Source organism: Aethalodelphis obliquidens, unplaced genomic scaffold, assembly GCF_003676395.1.
Source record: "Aethalodelphis obliquidens isolate GAN/ISIS:26980383/991018 unplaced genomic scaffold, ASM367639v1 scaffold87, whole genome shotgun sequence".
Lineage (NCBI taxonomy): Eukaryota > Metazoa > Chordata > Mammalia > Artiodactyla > Delphinidae > Aethalodelphis > Aethalodelphis obliquidens.
The window spans coordinates 3,853,965-3,874,600 of record NW_020838031.1 but is presented as its reverse complement, the minus strand read 5'-3'; the positions used below and the strand labels follow the sequence as shown (position 1 = coordinate 3,874,600).

The following is a 20,636-nucleotide window of genomic DNA, read 5'->3' as shown; positions in this document are numbered from 1 at the left end:
ACTTGAAGAGGAACACGTGCTTTCTTTTTATCAGGAACATTTGCATATTGATATGTCATATCACATCAATTTTGTCATATTGTTGACAAGGACTGGGAACCCAGCTTCCTGAGCTTCACCATTTTCCCTTTAATTGTAGCAGAACTTGGCGCTTCTTAGTTTGCTTCACAAGGCCATATCCTACCAAGTTTCTGTTTCCATTTTGAGAGAAGAGGTGAAGCAGTGCCCGGCGCTCTTCCACATGGGAGTATTTCTCCTCCAAGAAAACAGGACCTGGCATGGACAAGGCACCACATAACTGTTTGTTACATAAGTGAATAAGCCCGTGCTTGACTAAAGGGCACAGCTGTTTCCCAAACATGCATCACACCGTCAGCTCCTGTGGGTTTGCCCACTGTGCTTCCTCTTGCTTGGAATGCTCTTTCCTCCTGGCTCGGCCAGTCTGATGCCCTTGGTGAAGCCTTTACCACGAGGCCCAAGCTTTTTGCCTGCAGACAGCTGGCTCTCCTACTCTCCCTGTGGGCACCGCTCATTGATGGTCCTGGAGCACCTTCTCATGAAATTCCCAAATGCTCCGAGTCTAACATAATGCCCTGAATGTAGCACGCAATCAATACATATTTGTGGCAGATTATGAATATTCATTTGACTTAAAAGAACTACTTTCAAAAAGTGAGTTGATAGTACAGAAGGGAAAGAAGAAATGAGGGTGGGAATCTAAGCACTTACTTAACTTGCTCTTCAGGTTTATTACAGTAGATGCATGTCGTCTGTGAGTAGAAGCTTTCTGGAGTGTGTCTAGGAAATCAAGCTCCCGTTCTGCTCCGTTCAAAGGTAAACAGATACAAGTACCAGCCAAAGTCAGCCGACAAGCTCAGAATCTTGGAATGGGGTAGACAGCTGGTATGTCTTTGAACTTTACACCTTTTAGAGGAAGATAGGTAAGATTGATGTTGGAATTATTTCAGAGGGAGTTGATGTGATGATTCAGAAGTGTAAACAGCATTACTCCCTTGAGTTTGTTGCTTTAGGAGCTCTTAGAGCATGATGAAATTCATAGGAGGAAAAAAAGACTTGAGAGACAGAAAGTGAGGTTTAGAGAACAAGGGAGTCTTTTTTTTTTCTGAATCTTATTTTTTTATACAGCAGGTGCTTACTAGTTCTCTATTTTATACATATTAGTGTATATATGTCAATCCCGATCTCCCAATTCATGCCACCACCACCCCCGCATTCCCCTCTTGGTGTCCATACGTTTGTTCGTTCTCTACATCTGTGTCTCTATTTCTGCCTGAGAACAAGAGAGTCTTGACCTGAGGGAAGGTGAAGGGGATAAAACGCAGGATCGTTCACCCTGGCTTTTAGGCAAATACATCTTCACACTTCAGAGTAATATTCTTCTTCAAAACTTTAGGGAAGTTTATAGCTTTAATAGAAAAAAGAATTTTTTTCTGTAAGATATTCTAAGGCCAAAATGATGAACTGATATCTTAACAAATGCCGCAATTCCACAGGCTCCGGTCTAAGTTTCCCTTCTCTGAAAGAGCAGGAAACAAGAGGGCTGCGGGAAAGAAGACCAGCGAGGGAGGACACACGCATTACATCTAATAGGATTTTTCCAGAATATGTTATTTGGTGAAGAAGTTCCCAAATCATCCCTCAGCTTGGCCTCTTGAAGATCTCACAGTCTGCCAGAAGGCGGACACTTTGTAGGTCTGGCCCTGGGTCGGATCACCACCAACCAGAATTGGCCAGGCCCGGCCAAGAGGCCTGGTCATGTTTGCTGAGGCCTAGAACGTTCCGGAGGGCTGCATGTGACCTGTGGTTCTGGGAGCGCCAGAAACTCTCAGGGACTTTCATAAATGCACACAACTCTTTACTGTCAACTACAAGCGTTTAAAAAAATACAGCCTCAGCACCTTGGTGAGAACCCATGGACTCACATCGTCACTGCTTTAGGAGTCCAAACTCTAAGGGGGAAGTGGCTCTTTTCTTCATGGCCCTTACAGAATAGTGGAAAAGATAATGACATGTGCAGTTACATGAAGAGTGAGAAGTACTGTGACAAAGTGCTGTGAAGGGGGGCGTTTATCCTCTGTTGGCTTCTGCAGGAAGTGTCCCTCCAAGGCTGCTCCTGTGTCCATACCTCTCGTAGAGCATCTGCCAGATATGGGGATGGGCACAGGTGAGATGGAGCGATGATGAAAAGCAGGGCCCATGTCCTCTGCAGGTTTATATCCCCAGCACCTGGCACCTCTGGATCACCACAGGGTCTCCATACATGTTTGTTGAATGAATAAATGACAACCTTGGTAAATGCTGTTAATGAGGTGACAGCTGGGAGAACTCAGGAGTTTGGTCGTGTCAGAACGTTGCTCTCTGATGCATTTTATTATATGCATTCCCATATCGTATGCCCCTATTTTACAGAGATAGAAAAGGCTGTACAATATTTATAGGCTTTGGATCACAAAGAAATATAACATGGGAGGGACCACCTCTAACTTGTAAGAGGGTTATGTTTTAGGGCATGTTTTTGGGATAGGGAGGTACAGACAACATTATCTCTCCAGGAAGAATTCTGCTTGCAGAAAAGGAGGAACTGAAAACTCTGAAGCCAGTCTCAGGAAACACAGCCCTAGCAGCTCTCCCACAGTAAAGCCGGCTCAGGAAATCCTACGGTGGGACTGGAAGGTAAGGTAGAGTCTATTCCTGCTACTGATCCCTTAAGGCAGAGTCAACTCCTGTATAGCTTAAAAAAGTCCTCTGAGATCCTTTAATGTTTCAGCACCCAATTCAAGTGTCAAGCAATTTACATGAACAGTTTCAGGTAAAGCTTCCTCCTGGGTGATCGAGATCTCCTAGCAAAGTAGAAAAGGAGGGTAACAAAAGTTCATTTTCTTTCTCCTCGTCAAGATCAAGATCCAACAGCATTTCTCCCTTGGGTGGAGGGCTGCCTGGAGGCGGGGTGGGCGGGCCCAGGGGCTGGGCCGGGGACGCCAGGACTGCACGCCTCTCCCAGCCTCCTTCCAGGCTCCGCAGCATTCCTGCGCGCTGGCACTACCTGACTTCTTGCGCGATGCTCCGTGCATCCTCCCACCACAGCTCCTGGGGTCAGGGGACCGCCTGGGCGATCCGGGGCGCCCTCGGGGGTCGGCACACAGTAGGGCTTGCCCCTCCCCGCTGTCTTCCTGTGAACACAGCGATGCGGCGATCTTGCGGCGTCCTGTGGCAGGTGCCTGCGCAGCGCCCGGCAGCTGTGGCGACGTTCAGGCTCTTTGCGGTGGGATGGGGGGAGGCGCGGGGACCAAGTGCCGGCGGGCGCGATTCTCTCCACTCCATAGAGTGGAGGCCCGGCAGGGACACTGGCAGGGGGGCGGCGCGGAGCCAGATTCGAGGGCGTGTGTGCGTGTGTGTGTGCGTGTGCGTGCGTGCGTGTGTGTGTTTCTCACTGCCTCTTTGATCAGGTCTTTATTCAAAGTGAGCTGTCCAAAATGATTTGACCTTCAAGGGATACACACATCTAAGTTTATGCGGCAGGATTCTTCTCCTCTGTGGTGGGTTTTCTTTTCTGCGGGCTCCCCAGTGGCCGGTTTCTTGGTAGCTGCGGCCTCCTCCCCCAGCCCCCCACAGAAGGCTGCTTCTGCTTCTTTATGCCAACGGCTTCCTTTCCTTTCCTCCCTACAAAAGGCTTCTTGCCTGGAACCCCTCCCCATTGGATCTGGCTTGTACCGCCGCCGCTGCCCTATCCACCTGGAGTTTGTGATTCTCAGCCTGGCGAAGAATGATGCCCAGCTGCACGGTCTTTGCACGTGGGTTTAGTTATATCCAACATGACCCTCAGGTATTTCAGCGGATTCTTCTTCAGGACGCTGCGATGACTCTTCTTGTGCGGTGCTCTGGGGTTTTCCAGGGTTCTGCCGAGGTCTGTGTTGAGCATCTTGTGCATGGGAAGGTGGTAGTTACTCTTGAAGGACTCAAGTGCCCTACAGATCATCTGACTTTGCTGAAAGCAAATCAGAAACGCTGTCCACCAGGAGCAAGTTCCCAAACGTCCAGTTTTGCTTACATTAAGCAGAATCATTCCTTTTAAAGGGAGAGGAGAATTAGGGAGCCAGGGATGTTCCTCAAGGCCTCGATGCCATCGTCCCCGTGATAGATGATGCAGGGTCCACTGCCGTGCACACCCCGCGGTGTCTCACTTTGCCCTTTGCCAGCGCTCATTTGCTCAGAGGCACAGACCTTCTTGATATTATTCCAGGCCTTCAGTTTCTTAAGAAGCGCAACAGCCCCCTTGTTCGTCTCGTAGCCTTCAACGTTATCTTCAAGCACCAAAGGAAGTCCAGGACTTCCTCAGTACAGTGACCTTTAGCCACGACCAGCGCCGGTAAGGCCGAGGCAGCCAGGGCAGAGCAGATGGCACGTCACTGCGGGGCCAACGTGCCAGGTTTGGTTGGCTCAACGTGCGAACCCAAGACACATCTATTTCCCCAGTTAAGAATCACATTTCTCAAACTGTAGGAATTAAAAAAAGATTACGTCTTGCTCAGTAAGAATTTTCGGCAACTGTGCCTGAGAACGCAGGAAGACACCAATTACGACATCCCTGAAACAGATTCGGGGTTTTTAACTTATCGGTGCCAGAGGGAGGGGTGAAAACGAGTCCCGAGGAGGACGGCGACAGCGCCGCCGAACTGCGGGTTCAGGTAGGCTGCGCCCCCGCAGAGCGCCCTCCGCAGTAAGACCGCCGAGCCCCTCCCGGCCGCCCAGCTCAGCGCGCCTCGGGGCCTGGGAACCGCGCACCGGCTGCGCCCCGAGCCCCGCGGGGCGGCGGGACGGACGGCGCCCGCGCCCAATCGCGGGGCGGGGCCGAGGGGGCCGGCAGGAGGCTGCCAATGGGAGGCCGCGGGGCGGGCGGGGGGCGGTGCCGCCGGGCGGGCGGGCGGAGGTGTCGGGAGCCGGCGCGGCAGAGCGGGAGTCCGGGAGGAGCCGGCGGAGCGGGAGGAGGACGGAGGAGGAGGAGGAGCAGCGCCGCGCCCCCGCCCCGGCCGCCCGCCCGAGCGCAGGCCGACCGCTCCAGCCGCAGCCGGCGGGTCCCGGCCGCCTCCCGCCGGAGCCCGGCGCGGGCAGGGTCCGGGCCGATGGGCAGCCCCGGGCAGCGGCGGGCGGCGAGGCGGCGACCCCGGTACGCGCCGCCGCGCGCTCGCAGGCTGTAGCAGGTCCCGGCGGACTGCGTCTCCGAGGTGCGTTCGCAGCGAGGAGGGTTCCGCTCGGGAGCCTCCGGGTCGTGTCCGGGGACTGTCCCGAGGTGAAGGGGCCGCCCTCGGGGGCGCCTCGGGGTTTGACGGGGGGCCGGGGCGCGGGGCGAGGGTCCGGCCGGCAGATGCGCCCGCGCTCCCGAGCCAGGGGTGGGAGAGGAGCCGCCGCCGCTCGTTCTCAAACTTATCGATCGGCTGAAAGGTTATTCCCGTCTCGTAGACGCGAGCACTAAGGAGGACTCTCCGGGCGCGCAGCGACTCCTCCGTGACTAACCCGAGAGAAGAAGGTTGCCCGGCGCGGTTCCCCAGCGCGCCGGGCGGGGTCACTTGCTGAACTTGCTGCGGGGTTTATTCCCCGGTAAGGCGTGTGCCCGGGGCGCGAGCCCTCGCGGCGCCCGCCCCTCTTTGTAAGGTCCCAGCGGCCGGCGAGCGCCCTTCCTCGGGGCCCGACGGCTCCCCGGCTTCCCCGGCTCCGCGTCTCGCTCCATCCTCGGCTCGCGGTCCTGCTCGGGCCCCCGTTTCGTGGAAGCTCGTTTGGCCAGGTCCCGGGAGTATCCCCACGAGCACCTACGGATTAATTTTCAACCGCGCCACAAACCCAAAGAATCAGTCTCGGTTCATCGTCTGCCAGCGAGAGCCGATCCTTCTCGGGAAGAGAAAACAAGTTGGCATGACCCCTCTGGGAGATATTTGTCATCATTAACCTGCTTCGGTTAAATTAATTCAGCCCAGGATGACTCCAGCGTGAGTATTGGAAACATCAAGTGCATTGGTCACAGAATGGTGGTCACCAAAACCTGATTTTGGTAAAAATTGCAATTGCACAGTCTTGGGATTTTGTTTAGATTTAGATCACGGTTTTTAATAAGGATGGACTTTTTTTTTTTTTTTTTTGTAAACAAAGAATCTTGGGGATTCTCATAGGTTTGCTCAGTAAGTTCAAAATAGTCACTTAGATGTTTCTTTTCTTTGCCTCTTTTGTCTGCAGTTTTCATTTCTAAATGTTAACACTAGATGGCTTTCTTATGACAGGCATTTAGTAAACTGCGCTTTTGAGTTGCCTGTCTGCAATCCAGGTTGTAATTTTTTCCAGTTTTCCAGTTAGTAATGGGAGAAAAAAAATATCTCCAAAACTGTTGCTTTCCTTGAAATACATTACTTCCCTATAAAACCAATATTTATGCAGGCATCAAAAGGTGGCCTATTATTTCTGGCATTCCTAAAGATGGATTTCAAGGGACAACTTGGTTACTGTTTTTAGTCAGAAATTTAAGGATGTCTGTTTTGACTTGAGTAATTCAAAGTGCTGCAGTGAGATTTGTAATTATATTTATATAACATTTCTGCTAAGGATGTTTTCTGCTTAATTTAGTAGTTCATTGCTTGATTCAGAGAAGTATAAAAGAATATTATTCATGAGAAAGTGCAGTCTTTCTTGAGTTTTCGGTACACATAACATTGATTCTTCCTAAAGCCTCTGTTGAGATGCGTTGAAGTATACATGCATGAGTCATACCAAGGATTGTGTTGGGGCCGTCTTTATTCTCCCCAATTGATATCGCGTGTTTCATTTCTAAAGTACAATGGCCTGTAGTTGGCCATTTTGGTAGCATCAGGTTCTCAATTATGTGTTTTCAGTACTTTTTCTCTAAAACAAGATCATGGCAGCCTGTCGAAGTCTTGCCAACGTAGGCAAACTTATTTATAAGCTGGTGAAATATCTCGACATTCATTATAGCTGTTATTTATTGTGTCATGCCCAGCCTAAAATACGATATGTTAAATTTGTTGGTTCTAAATCAGAGCATATTCGCAAATAGCTGAAGGGGGAAAAAAAAACCACAACCTCTCTCGCAAACATCTGGGAAGTTGGGAATGAAATGAAATCAGAAACAGCTTTTATCAGTACCCATATGCTACCTATAGATGGGGTGAAATGAACTTGGGTAAGAAGCAGTGTAAGCATTTGGTCTGGAAAATAAAACAAGAGATAAATGGAAGTGGAGCTTCTGGCTTTAGAGTATGGGCTGCAGATTTTCCCTAGTTGATTTAAGTGTATATTTTCCATCACATACTTTTGATGTTTTTAAATCTTAGTCTTTCTCAAAGAGCTTTAATTTTCTGGAATGTAAGAGGGAAATTATCAGTATCAGGATTTGACTATTATGATACTTATTGTAGTTAAAGCTGTGTAACAGGGTTTGTACGTTTTGTTTTATTTTGTTTCTCTTGAGACTGGAATGGTATTTAGAAGGGTTCCCTGATACCTGAGCTTGGTAAACACCTGCGCACCTTGGGGGATCTCTTTACCTGAGGCAAAAGGGTTATTGGGTTATTCATTTTGAAAATCTGTCTCTTCTTCAAAGTGAGGAAATAATAGTGAGCTACCTTGAAAGGGCAATTGTCTGGTAATTGAAACTGGTTTGAAAGTGCTGTGTTTGGTCATCAAAACTAGTTTAAAAGGGGTTGAATTTACTGCATACTTTGCAAAGAACTGTGTTTATGTTGATACAGCCCCCAAACCCCAGTCATGATTGGTAGATGCAAAGGTGTTTTGTTTGTTTGTTTGTTTGTTTTTGGGAGATTGAGGAACGCAGTGAGCCTTTGAACTTATGATCTACTTAAGGTGACAGTTTAGGATTACAAATCCCTTCAAAGACATGCCGAATTTGAAGAAAATTCAGACTGTTATTGTTAGCTGAAAAGCAAAGGGTTTTTTGTTTTTTTTTTTAATCTGTTTTGAACTTGCATGAAATATGAAGTACAGGCCTAAAGAATATAGGGAACCGTGTTGCAGATTTTCTCCTTCTATTAATGTAATTGGTTCCCTTGCAGGGTGATGGGATAGAAAGAGCATCAGGCAGGAGAGACAGGAACCTCTAGCTTCCTGCCTCTAGTGCCTGTGGCACCAATGAGTTTGGATAAAGTTTTCTCATGATCCCTTTCAGCACCAAGATTTTAGGTTTCTTTAATGTTTCAAATAAGTGTATGGATTAATGAAAATGACTGATTGGGATAGTTTATATTTTTTCACGATCGTGTCTTTTCTTTCTTTGGTTTATGATAAGTTTGTATGTGAACATTCACGAGAGTTATAGCTTACTTAGTTTACCTGGAAATCAATGACTCCGAAATTGCTTTTCTGTTGCAATCATATCTAGCTGTGACCCCTTTTAAAAGAAGGGTTAACAGTGTGATAGGAATTTAAATGCTTCAGAACTTCAGAGGTAAATTATTTTGATCCTTTCTGAACTTGATTCATAAACTTTGGTTCCAAAGAGTGGTCCAGAGGAGCCGGATGTTACCCACAGTAGAGGTTCTGTTTCTTGGGAGGTTTCACATTTAGCATAACCTAATTCCTTGAGATATGTGTATATGTACACACACACACACACACACATATATATAGATATATAGCTATAGCTATAGATAGATTTTTTTTTTCTCCCTGTACAACATTGTATAGCCAACTTGGGTGATAGCAAAGAAGAAGAGATGCAGTAATTTGAGTCTAGTTGTCGTAGCCTCTCTGTACCACAAAGTCCATAAGGTCCCTTTATGTCGTTCCTTTACTTTTTGTTTTTATCTACCTGTAAATTAAAAATCGGAAACAAAAATCAAATTTTAGGGATTGCCAGATTTGTCACTATGTTGTGGTATAGATGTATTGAAGGTTTACAACAGCGGTTACTGTCTACTATCAATGCATTTCACACTGATACACCAAAAAGAAAAGAAAAAAAAAAAAAAGGGAAGAGTATGCCTGCTGACTTAAGGAAAGTTCTTCCCAGCCAGAGAGGGCATTGGTTAAAATTACCCCCATGTGCATATATACTCACCCATACATAGACACTATTCCTTTTGCACAGACCAGTGAACACTGCTAAGAACCAGGGTTTGGAAATCAATGACCAGCTCAACGAACCCTTCTTTGATGCTTGGATCCCTTTATATACTCTGCACGTGATCTAGTAAGGGGTGGAGAGTTCCACCTTTCTCATGTTTTGACCACTAGGAGGTGTTTACCTGTAGAGTCGAAATCTAATTCTACCTATTTATTTGAATTCCCCCCCCCCCCCCGCCCCCGCTTGGTGGCCTGCAGAACTAATCCTTCTGTAGAGATGTTCCAGTTGCTCACTGGACAATACCTGTCCAAGTGGGGCTCAGAGCCAAAGTCTTCCCACTCACCTTGACCTGCGCAGAGTAGAATAGGGGTGCCCTTCCTTCAGCTTGCGTGTCCTGCCTGCACTGATACAGTCCAAGTTCACATTCACTTTCCTACCCAGACTTAGTGAGTTTCCTGTTCACTCAAGCCTCTGGGTCCTAATCACATGCTGTCTTGAAGCCACGTCTTCCCGTCCTGTCCTAATGTCACTGCAAGACCTAACATTTATCGGACTTTGTCTAACTTTATTTTAGCTTGTCCTTCCCATGATGCTTTTGGGAGTTTGATACTATTACTTAGCACCTTTGCCTGCCCTCTCGAACAAATGCTGTCTGCACATTAGATCAAATTGTTTTTTATATTTTACCTAAGTTGCTGATAGAATTGTTAAACTGGCTGAACTACGAATGGTGCCTCCGGAAGTTTCCTTCTAGGTTTGGTTATAGTTAAGTACTAATGCTCTTAATTTCTTATAACTAGCCCATTACTGAATGCCTCTTCCACACAGATATCCCGAAAGAGCACGTCAGGCCATCTTTGCTGGTCCTACCGACCAAGGTACTCTAAGACCTGAGTTCATTTTCAGTGTGTCCCTAGTAACTTGAACTGTGCTCTACGTGGTGGGAGATTAAGAAATAGATGTTCAGTGACTGACTGAGTGACTGAGAAGCGGGGGCCACACTGTGAACTGTGACCCCTGGAGGCTTCGGGCACTAAAAAGATGGTGGGAAGAAGCAGAATGTTGTGCACTTCCCTGAACTCACCTTGCAGTTTGGTATTGTCTTCTTTTGAATTGCTTTCAGATAGTTGGGGACGAGAACCACCTTTTCCCAATTTCCCAGTGTTTTCATTAGTTGGTACTCTTTTTTTTTCCTATTTCACAAATAAGCATTCAGCCATAAGGGGTGTCTTGAGTGCCACCGATTGGATTACTCCCTATTTTTCACTGTTGTGTAGTTGCTACATCCGCCAGAAGAAGCTCCCAGTTAGTTGAGCTGTTGAGGAAATCAGAGGAGTCCAGAGCAGGCTGTTTAGTGGTGTATTCAATTACTCTGAGGTAAAACAAAACAAAACAAAACAAAACAATCTAGGTAAAGAGCTAGTGTTAAAAATGGTTACTGGAGGCTTCCCTGGTGGCGCAGTGGTTGGGAGTCCGCCTGCCGATGCAGGGGATGCGGGGTCGTGCCCCGGTCCGGGAAGATCCCACGTGCCGCAGAGCGGCTGGGCCCGTGAGCCATGGCCACTGAGCCTGCGCGTCCGGAGCCTGTGCTCCGCAATGGGAGAGGCCACAAGAGTGAGAGGCCCGCGTACCGCAAAAAAAAAAAAAAAAAAGTTACTGTGGAAAGTAAGAAGTCTTGGGTGAACACAAAATTATGTATGCTGAGACAAACTATTGTGTAGACGTTAAAAAAAAAATCTCTGACTGTAGTGTTTAGGGCACAGTAGCGGGTGCAGTCTGCATAATGATTGCTTTCACGGTCTTCAGGGGGGTTTTGATAATCGTTCGGTTCCCTGTGGAACAGTGGATATTCACATGGTTCAGGAATAGGGTGGGGATACGGTCCTCTTCATAGTGAAGCTTCTAATAAGAAATTTTAGGAATCACACTCTGGATTCTTCATACAGGACACACGCTGTTGTTTGGAGTGTTTAATGCCCTAATCCAAACAACAACTATTCCTCTGTAGTAGGGTCTCTAAACTTCTTCCAGCGTGCATCGCATCTATACAGAATCTCCTGTGTTTAGTGTCCATATGTGCACATACACACGTCTGTCTATATGTGTTTGTGCATGTGTGTATATGTACAGTATAGTGTGTGTGTGTGTGTGTGTATATATATATATATATATATATATATACGTATACGTGTAAAACTTTACCATGCTAAGATATGGACACTATAAAACATAATGATATAAATTTTAAGAAGGCTGATAATGAACAAAAATGAATGTTGGAGTATTTTCTTTTGCATCTTAAAGGCTTGCTTGTTACCCTTTGAAATGTGTGGGCCGGGTCCCGAGACCACTGCTCTCCCACCCTCTCTGGTTAGAGTTCACAGCTGTTTGGGAACAATTTCTAGGGGGCCTGAAGGGTCTTGTGAGGGAAGCTTAAGACAGATTCTACCCTTCATGGACCCTCTACTTACTGTATTTATTCTTTTTCCTGAGGACAGTTTTTACTTCGGCCAGTTTTCTTCCAGAGTTGGTTGTGGGTTGCTTAGCTTGAGGTTTGAATTTTTGGCGGGTGCGGGGAGAATGACAGTGTGGCGGAGGAGACCATCCTCCTTGCAATGTTTCTGGTTGGCCTCAACTGTTTGGGAAGCATTGTACTACCATCGACACACAGCTGACACCAGACCCAGAATCAGGATAGAAGGACGCAACTCATCATTTGCTCATCCAGAAACTTCTAAAGAGTAAGAACAACTTTGAAAGTGCAGATTAATGTTGGCTAGAACGGTAGCACACGGTCACCCCTCGTGCAAGGGAGACCAGTGTCCCAGCCTCTGGAGGGCAGGTGGGCTGGAAGGGATGATGGGAGGGCAGGGCATCCGCACGCCACCCAGCCTCCGCGTGTGCTGGGCGATTTTAATCTATAGCATTTATCATTGCCTGACATGATATTGTATATTGATTTTTCTGTTTGTCTTCTGCGTCGCCTCAATAGAATATACGTGCCATATGGGCAGGGACATTTCTGGTCATTACTGCTGTAATCCCTGTACTGCCCTGGTTTCTGCCACATAATAGGCACTTAGCAAATGTTTGATAAAGGCAGGATTGAAAGCCCAGGGTTTAAGCATGAAAGAGCTGTGTGTCTTGGCTTTTGTTGAACTAAGTAAGTGTTGCCTTAAGGTTCTCATTATTTCTATTGTAAATGATCTACCGAAACAACCTTTTATGCCTCACTTTATATTTTTTCTGGGTCACTTGAAATGACCTGTAATTGAACTCTGATATCAAACTGGTAGAAATGGAGAAGTAGTTTCTGAAGAGGGTAACAGCAGAGTTCCATCTGTTATATCAGGACCTTTATTGCCCGGTTCTGAGGGCTGTGGTTTGGGGAGGGTGGGCACCCTGGGGTGAGAGGGTGTGCTTTACACCTTTCCCAGGTTTCAAAGTCTGATCCCAACTGATAAGCACACTGCCTGGCCTTATTGGAATCAGATGAAGCTGCAGTTCACTTACAAGCCTGGTTTGGACTCCTTAATAAAGATAACTGGAAAGAGAGGATTTCTGAATTGTGCAACGTTCTCTTTTCTCTCTCAATCCGTGATAATTTCTACAGGAAATAATGATTTTTTAAAACCGATCAGTAGTATATTGTATACCTTCTGTTAATTTAGCCCTTTTAATTTGAGGATTGCAGAGTATGTTGGAACATTACTTACGCCTTACGTATAGTAGGTGCTCTGTAAGCATAGCTTTAATTTTACAGGTAGAAGTCTTTTAATATCCTGACCTACTACTAATTCCTATATTGCATGAATTCAGGGGGATATCATTCTAACTCCTGCTTGTTTAAATGTGTGTATTAAGGTATGCTATGATGAGAGCTGCGGGTGAGGCTGAGACATTAGCCTAAATAATACTAAAATCACCGAATTTACCAGCCATTTTGTTTATTTGAGGGTCATCGTAAGTCATTTGCTTGGAATAATGGATCTGTTTTCCTATTTAAAAAGTCTTAAATGATGAGAGGAATGAGAGAGAGAGGCTAATGTTTTTGACTTAGGAACAGGATAAAGAACTGGGGAGAGAGATTCCTGAAGGTAGACTTCAAAACAGCAGTTGTGCTTGAACTTTCATTTATGGCCTCTTGCAGACTGAACGAGAACCTTGCAAGGCTGATGGGATTATCCCCCTGTACTGATGTGAAAACTAAGATTTAAGGCGAGAACACACATGGCTTTATGAATCTTAGTTCTTAGAGTCTAAACCCATCTCTCTGCCCACTGTGGCAGCCTAGATGCTTTGTGAGGTTCTGTTGATCTCAATAAATCATAGAAGAAATGGGGGGGTGTGGTAAAGAAAGTGCATGCAGAGGAAAATGCCAGAATTATCCCACTACTGTCCCTGCAAGCGGGAAGTGGTGGCCGGGGGGCAGGCTACTGAGCCATTGTTCTAGCCTCCAAATGCCTTGTTCTGTCAGCCAGTGGATCCTCTGTTATTCGGGAGAAATTTTGTAGTTTGCGGTGAGGTAGCAGTTCTGATGATTGAGCCGGGTTCTCTCGTCTTTGCTGGGAAGTGAGAGGGCGCTGCTGTGATCCTGCAGAGAACATTTCTTTTGCTCCCGAGTCTTCGCCAGGATGAAAAGAAAGAGCAGAGGAAACCAATTTTCGTTTTGCCTTTATACTTCGCTAGCTTTGCATCATCTTTGTTTAAGTCAGTTGAATGTGAAGCCCTAAATAAATTTCAGGCATTTAAATATTTAAAAGGATTCCTCCACCATACTTTACTCACCCAAAGAATAAGGGCTTGCAGCAAAACAATGGCTCCGCTCACCTTGTCACTGAATTATCAGACATTAATAGTGAATCGAGAATGGGAACAGCCACGGAAATGCTTGGCTGGCTCTGTTCCAAAATATTGTTTCCCTGGTAGAGAAAGCAGGACAATTTGTTGAAAACTGGCAGTCAGCCCGTCAGAAGAGCTCTGACGCCATCCGTGCAGTAACTACTCTGCTCCGACTGCTAATTTTAGGCCGGTTAAATCTGGGTGATGTCTGATGGCTGCTGTTGCTGTGCGTCTGGCTATGTGGAGCTTTCTAAATCCATCCTCCCAGCCTGGCATCACATCTCACAGTTCTTTCCCAGACGAGCTGAAGCGCACAGGGGACGTGGAGTCAGCCTAGGATACGTGGAAGGAGTGAGGAACAGGCCCCCCGGGAGGGTTTTAGGAGGCACTGCCTTTCATCTTCCTATTTTCTTTGCCACTAGGTCCACAAACACTTATCCCGCTGTACCTCCTGCCGTGGGAGGGCCTGGAGGAGGACGCAGACAGGCTCAGCCTCCAGGGAGCAGCCTCGTGACAGCATTCACTCCTTTTCCATCCATCCCTGCAAGCTTTCACCTGTTCAGAACAGACCTTCCTGGGCTTCCCTGGTGGTGCAGTGGTTGAGAATCTGCCTGCCAACGCAGGGGACATGGGTTCGAGCCCTGGTCCGGGAAGATCCCTCATGCCGCGGAGCAACTAAGCCCGCGCGCCACAACTACTGAGCTTGAGCTCTAGAGCCCGCGAGCCACAACTACTGAGCCCGCGTGCCACAACTACTGAAGCCCGTGCGCCTAGAGCCCGTGCTCCGCAACAAGAGAAGCCACCGCACTGCAACGAAGAGTAGCCCCGCTCACCGCAACTAGAGAAAGCCCGCGCGCAGCAACGAAGACCCAACACAGCCAAAAATAAATAAAATAAATTTAAAAACTGACCTTCCTGGGGAATTCTCTGGCGGTCCAGGGAATTCACTGCCGAGGGCCCCGACTTCCATCCCTGATCGGGGAAGTAAGAGCCCACAAACTGCATGGCGTGGCCGAGAACAAATAAACAGACAACCCGACACTGAACCTTCTGGGAAGGTAAAAGTAAGGGGAAAGATGGGAGTTTTAAAAAAGCATTTGGAACATCCCGTGGAAGAGCAAAGTAGCGTTTCTTTGCTGTTGCAGAAGACGGAGGTGGGGTGAGGGCTTGCGGGGGTGCTTCGGCGTCCGTGTCTAACTTCCTTTGCTTCCAGGGCAGTGAGTAGGAGCCAGTTTTCAAATGGGGACTCGGGGCCACACAGTCTTGAGGTCTCTTTAAACTTTGGTGTGCTAAGATTTCCAGGTTGGCAGAGGGTGCCCTTACTTAGGGTGTGAGACCCTGGGGGCAGGGACCTGGTCACTGTGTCCCAGTCCTCTGGCCCAGGGAAGTGTCTGGCACAGTCAGCAAATGAACCAACTCAGTGTTTCAGGCCTCAGGGGAGCCTTAGGGTGATGCTGGAATCAGTCTTCCTCATGGTGCTGATTCATAAGTACGAGAATGTAAGAGAACGGTTTACCTCCTAGGTCTGCTGATTTTGGTAGAGTGGCTTGCCCTGGTAGTCGATGAACTGTAAGTGTCCTGGCCTAGCTGATGGCCACACATGATGTATATTAGAAGATTCCTGTGTAAGATGGGCACTACAGCTTCTTTCAGAGGAAAGACCCTGTGGGTGGTAGAGGGCCTGGTGGGTGGGCATAGTCAGGAGAACATTCAAGGAAAAGGGAGGACCCGAGTTAGGCTTTGGAAAATGGTCAGGGTTTTAATTTTTGTTGAAGGGCTCTTGTATGCAAGGCCACTCCTGGCTCTGCAGGGGACCAGCAAATACAAATCCAACTCTCTGTCTCTTAGCCCTTCGCCTGATCGTAGTACTGTCTCCATGAACTTACTCAGAGGCCTAAAACCAAACTCAGATCCTAGCCTGGTTTGGGTTTTTCAACCCCCAAACTGAACTTTATTAACAAAAGCAACTTCAAGAGAAGTGATGGACATTATTTTTGGAATGATGATTAACTTGTCTATCACGTAAGGTAGTCAGTTCAATTTTTTCCCCATTGTAATTTGCTAAAGGTTATAGAATGTGTCTGTAAACCTAAAGGGGAAAATATTTTGGACTCATCAGAGATAGAAAGTGAACATTTTTTTGATCTGAGATGTAATTGACATATAACATTATGTTGGTTTCGGGCATACAACATAATGATTCCATACTTGTATATATTGTCAAATGATCATCACGATAAGTCTAGCTAACGAAGTCTAGTTAACACCGCCACACATAGTTACAAAGTTTTGTCTTTCTCTTGTGATGAGAACTTTTTAAGATCTACTGTCTTAGCAGCTTTTTTTTTTTTTTAAATTAATTAATTAATTATTTATTTTTGGCTACATTGGGTCTTCGTCGCTGTGCGCGGCTTTCTCTAGTTGTGGTGAGCGGGGGCTACTCGTTGCTGCGGTGCGTGGGCTTCTCATTGTGGTGGCTTCTCTTGTTGCGGAGCACGGGCTCTAGGAGCGCGGGCTTCAGTAGTTGTGGCACGCAGGCTCAGTAGTTGTGGCTCGAGGGCTTCAGAGTGCAGGCTCAGTAGTTGTGGTGCATGGGCCCAGTTGCTCTGCGGCATGTGGGATCTTCCCGGACCAGGGCTCGAACCTGTGTCCCTTGCACTGACAGGCGGATTCTCAACCACTGCACCACCAGGGAAGCCCGGCAACTTCAAATATGCCTTACGCTATTATTAATTATAGGCATCATGCTGTACATTACACCCCCAAGACTTGTTCATCTAATTAACTGGAAGTTTGTACCTTTTGACCGTAATGTTTTGGTATAAAATCACTGAATCTGCTTCAGTTATTTGTCCAGAGAATACCACACAGAGTATTATATTTGGGATTCAAGGTCACATTGTTTTGTTTTAAGACTTTCTATTTAGGAATTTATAACTTTTGGTAATTGATGTACCGAAGTGATTTACTTTAAAATTATTTTGAATAATCAAAGTTTTAAACTGAGGCAGCCTTAGGAAGCATGGCTTTGGACAGTGAGAGCTTAGGTAGGCCGAGCACCTTGTCCACCACCCTGGCCTCCTTGGAACATGTGTTCATTTACTGTCCACATGCTCTTTTTATGTCGCAGGAAGTAGTAGTAAATGCTGGGTAAGATTCGCATTCTCCTTTAGATTCTAAAACAAGACATCTCAGCATATTAGCATATACTTGCCCTGAGCTTTTTATCATGCAAAATTTCACACATACAGGTAAGTTGAAAGAATTACTTAGTGTAGTGGACACCCATATACCCACTGCCTAGATTCCACAGTGTTAGCATTTTTTTTTTTTTTTGCGGTACGCGGGCCTCTCACTGTTGTGGCCTCTCCCGTTGCGTAGCACAGGCTCTGGACGCGCAGGCTCAGCGGCCATGGCTCACGGGCCCAGCCGCTCTGCAGCATGTGGGATCTTCCCGGACCGGGGCACGACCCCGTGTCCCCTGCATCGGCAGGCGGACTCTCAACCACTGCGCCACCAGGGAAGCCCCACAGTGTTAGCATTTTACTGTGTTTGCCTTATACGGATCTATCCACCTTGATCTACCCATCAGTCCCTCTTTTTTTTTGGAAGCATTGCAAAATAAGTACACATATCAGTACACTTCACCGCTAAGCACTTCAGCATATATACCATAAATGAGTTTAAAACTCACATTCTGTTTTGAGGCAAAGTTTGTAGAGTGAAATGTATATGTTTTAAGTGTATCATTCCATGAGCTTAGACAAATGTATATACCTGTGTAACCCATACTTCTATTAAGTTACACCTGCCACCCCAGAAAGTTCTCTCAGGCCCCTTCCCAGTCTGCCACGCCAGTCTCCGTCCTAGGCAACCACTGTTCCTCCCCCCTCCAACCCCAATGGTAAGTTCTGCCAGTTCTTGAACTTCATATAAATGGAATCCTGCAGTGTGTACTCTTTGTGTAAGGCTTCTTTCACTCACCATGGCGATTTCTGCTTTGCCATATATTTTTAAATATATTACGCCAGGCTGGCTTACCTCCACCTTGGTCACAAGCTCTTTTCAAAGATCATATTATCAAGTGATATTAGAAACAATTTTGTTTTACGTATTTGTGTATGTTTCTTAAGTCTCATCTTCCCCTTTCCCAACAGAGGTGTGATTTTCATATTTGATTGGGCCATTTTCTGCCTGGGTTTCTCCTACTCCTATGTATTCTGAAAACCAGGTGCTTCTTTTTGTTGGCGGGGGCGGGGGGGCCTCGCCGTGTGGCATGTGGGATCTTAGTTCCCCAATCAGGGATCGAACCTGTGACCGCTGCATTGGGAGTGCAGAGTCTTAACCACTGGACCACCAGGGAAGTCCCACTAGGTGCTTCTTTTGTAAGTTTGCTAACACGTGCTGCAGGGCCAGCTCGGGGCATTCAGCTGAGTTCTCTTGCTCCTGAAGCGATGGATTCTGACACATTATTCACTTATTGTGTCTGCTACTTGGAAAACTTCAGGAAAAGGAAAATATATCGATTTTTGCAAAGCTTATTCTTAGCTTTGTGATTAACTTCTTAAACAAGTTTTTTTTTGTTTGTTTTTAATAAGGCATCTTTGAGGAATACAGTTAATCTTCTGTATCCGCAGGGATTGTTTCCGGGACCTCCCTCAAGATACCAAAAGCCAGGGACACTCATATAAAATGGTGTAGTGTTTGCATATGGTCTACACACATCCTCCCATATACTTTAAGTCATGTCTAGATTACTTATACTTCCTAATACAATGTAAATAGTTGCTGGTCCATGGCAAACTCAAGTGTTGCTTTTTTGAAACTTTTGGAGTTTAAAAAAAAAATATTTTCAATCTACGGTTGGTTGAATCTGCAGATGTGGAACCTGGGGATGTACAGGGCTGACTGTAATTTCTAGTTCAAATGCAACAATTTGGAAGACTAAAATTTCCTGACTTTTGTTTTATGACGCTATATGGAGACTAAGAAAATAAACCTGAACTGTTAGGAGATTTTTAAGTCACCTGTGTTGAGATACTGGCTAGTAAAATAAAGTCCTCGTTGACTTAAAAAATAAAATTCTAAGAACCTCCCTGGCAGTCCAGTGGTTACGACTCTGTGCTCCCAATGCAGGGGGCCCAGTTTCGATCCATGGTCGGGGAACTAGATCCTGCATGCCGCAACTAAGAGTCCACATGCTGCAACTGAGAGTCCACATGCCGCCACTAAGAAGTCTGCATACTGCAACTGAAAAGAAAAAAAAAAAGATCCCTTGTGCTGCAACTAAGACCCGGTGCAGCCTAAATAAATAAATAAATAAATACATATTTTAAAATAAAAATTAAAAAAATCGAATTCTAGACTTAATTAACTGCCCCCTTTGCTATACCCACTATTACTGGAGTTCTGAGTTGCTAAACCTCTCCACCCATGATCAAAACCAGGAAAAATGTTCTCATCAGTACTAGTTTAATGTTTATATATAAGGTGCACACACACACACGGTGTGCGAAGACTTTGCCTTAGGGCTGTATTGGCTAGGGTAATTCTCCCTGCTCTAAAAGAGACTCCAGACTACAGTGTCCAGACAAGAGACAGGCCGACTCCTTTCTTGTGTGACAGCCTGAGGTCTGGGCAGGTGGGCTGCTGTCCTCCACCTGACACTCAGGGACCCAGGTCCCTTCCATCTTGTTTCTCCACCACTGGGCCTGGGCCTCACTGCTTGGAGGGAGCCCACTGGGCATGTCTGCGCTCTGGCTGGCTGGAAAGGGAGGGGGCACCCAGGTGGTGGTCACCCGAAGACCTCAGAAAGGGTCTGCATCACTTGTGCTCTCATCCTCTGGAGAATGCAATGACCTGACCACAGCTGACTTGAAGGCGGTGCTGAGCAGTGTCATGGAGCCGCCCCTCCACGTGCTTCTGTGCTTCTGCTGTGGAATTGGCCTTGCCTGTGGCCATGTGGGCGCTCCGATGGAGTAGCTCGCTTGTCAAATGCTTCCTGCCTGGTCTGTCCTGCCAGGTGCCATCTCAGGGAGGGACTCAGGTTACAAGGGTTGGTCGGCAGAAACGGGTATTGCTCTTACAGCACTTTCATTCTGGAAATAGAGTCGATCTCCTAATAATATTGCTCTCGGTGGATTTTTTTGTTTTTTTAAGTGGAGGCATTGCTGTCTTCTTAAAGTGCAGCTTAGTTCTGGGTGGTGGAAGGGAGAGTAAAGTCTAATAATAACGAGGTTGCAGGCAGACTCTGTAACTTTGAAAAAAATGTTCCTGGGGACGTGGATTAGGGAATGTAATAAAAGGACCTCGTCCCCTGTTTAAAATTCAGACTCATAATAGAAGGCTTAAGAGACACTTGATGAATGGAATCCCAGTAATCATTTATGCGGGAGCCAGAGGGTTTCTGGGGAGCAGAAACCTCCCCAAAGATGGCAGGGGCTCTGGCTTGCGTGTCATTCAGAAGGAAGTTCCCTTGGGTCCTGGGGTCTCTCCCACTCAGAGACGAGCTGTCACAGGGTCACGGGCAAAGCCTAAGGAAGCTGTTGTGCATGTGATTCCCCCTCCTCTAATGAGCTAACATTACACTGCTTTTCCCCCACAAGCAACTCTGAATAGACTATTTGCCAGCCGCTTGAAAGGCTCGTGAAGTGATAGTCTGATCGATGGGATTGGCTGCCTGGGGGACCCA

At 46.8% G+C, this 20,636-nt stretch overlaps 1 protein-coding gene, 1 non-coding gene and 1 pseudogene across 13 annotated transcripts in view; 1 reads left to right on the top strand and 2 right to left on the bottom strand.

Moving 5' to 3' along the window:
• Window positions 1-20,636, top strand: part of SIPA1L2 (signal induced proliferation associated 1 like 2) — a 238,114-nt gene that overhangs the window by 11,949 nt on the left and 205,529 nt on the right. For 5 of the 12 annotated variants that reach the window (XM_027094096.1, XM_027094098.1, XM_027094097.1 and 2 more), the window contains 2 exons: window positions 2,574-2,694; window positions 3,691-3,844. The exons of 3 other annotated variants lie outside the window; for them this stretch is intronic. The gene's annotated coding sequence lies outside the window, so the exon portion shown is untranslated. Of the gene's footprint in view, window positions 1-2,573; window positions 2,695-3,690; window positions 3,845-4,995; window positions 5,244-5,478; window positions 6,003-20,636 lie in introns of those variants that run through there. 4 more of the 12 variants (XM_027094091.1, XM_027094093.1, XM_027094092.1 and 1 more) reach the window with 3 other exon arrangements.
• On the bottom strand, window positions 3,404-4,424 carry LOC113613391 (60S ribosomal protein L4 pseudogene; annotated as a pseudogene).
• TRNAG-CCC (transfer RNA glycine (anticodon CCC)) lies at window positions 18,236-18,308 on the bottom strand. Its single transcript has one exon. It is a non-coding gene; the product is annotated as a tRNA-Gly (tRNA).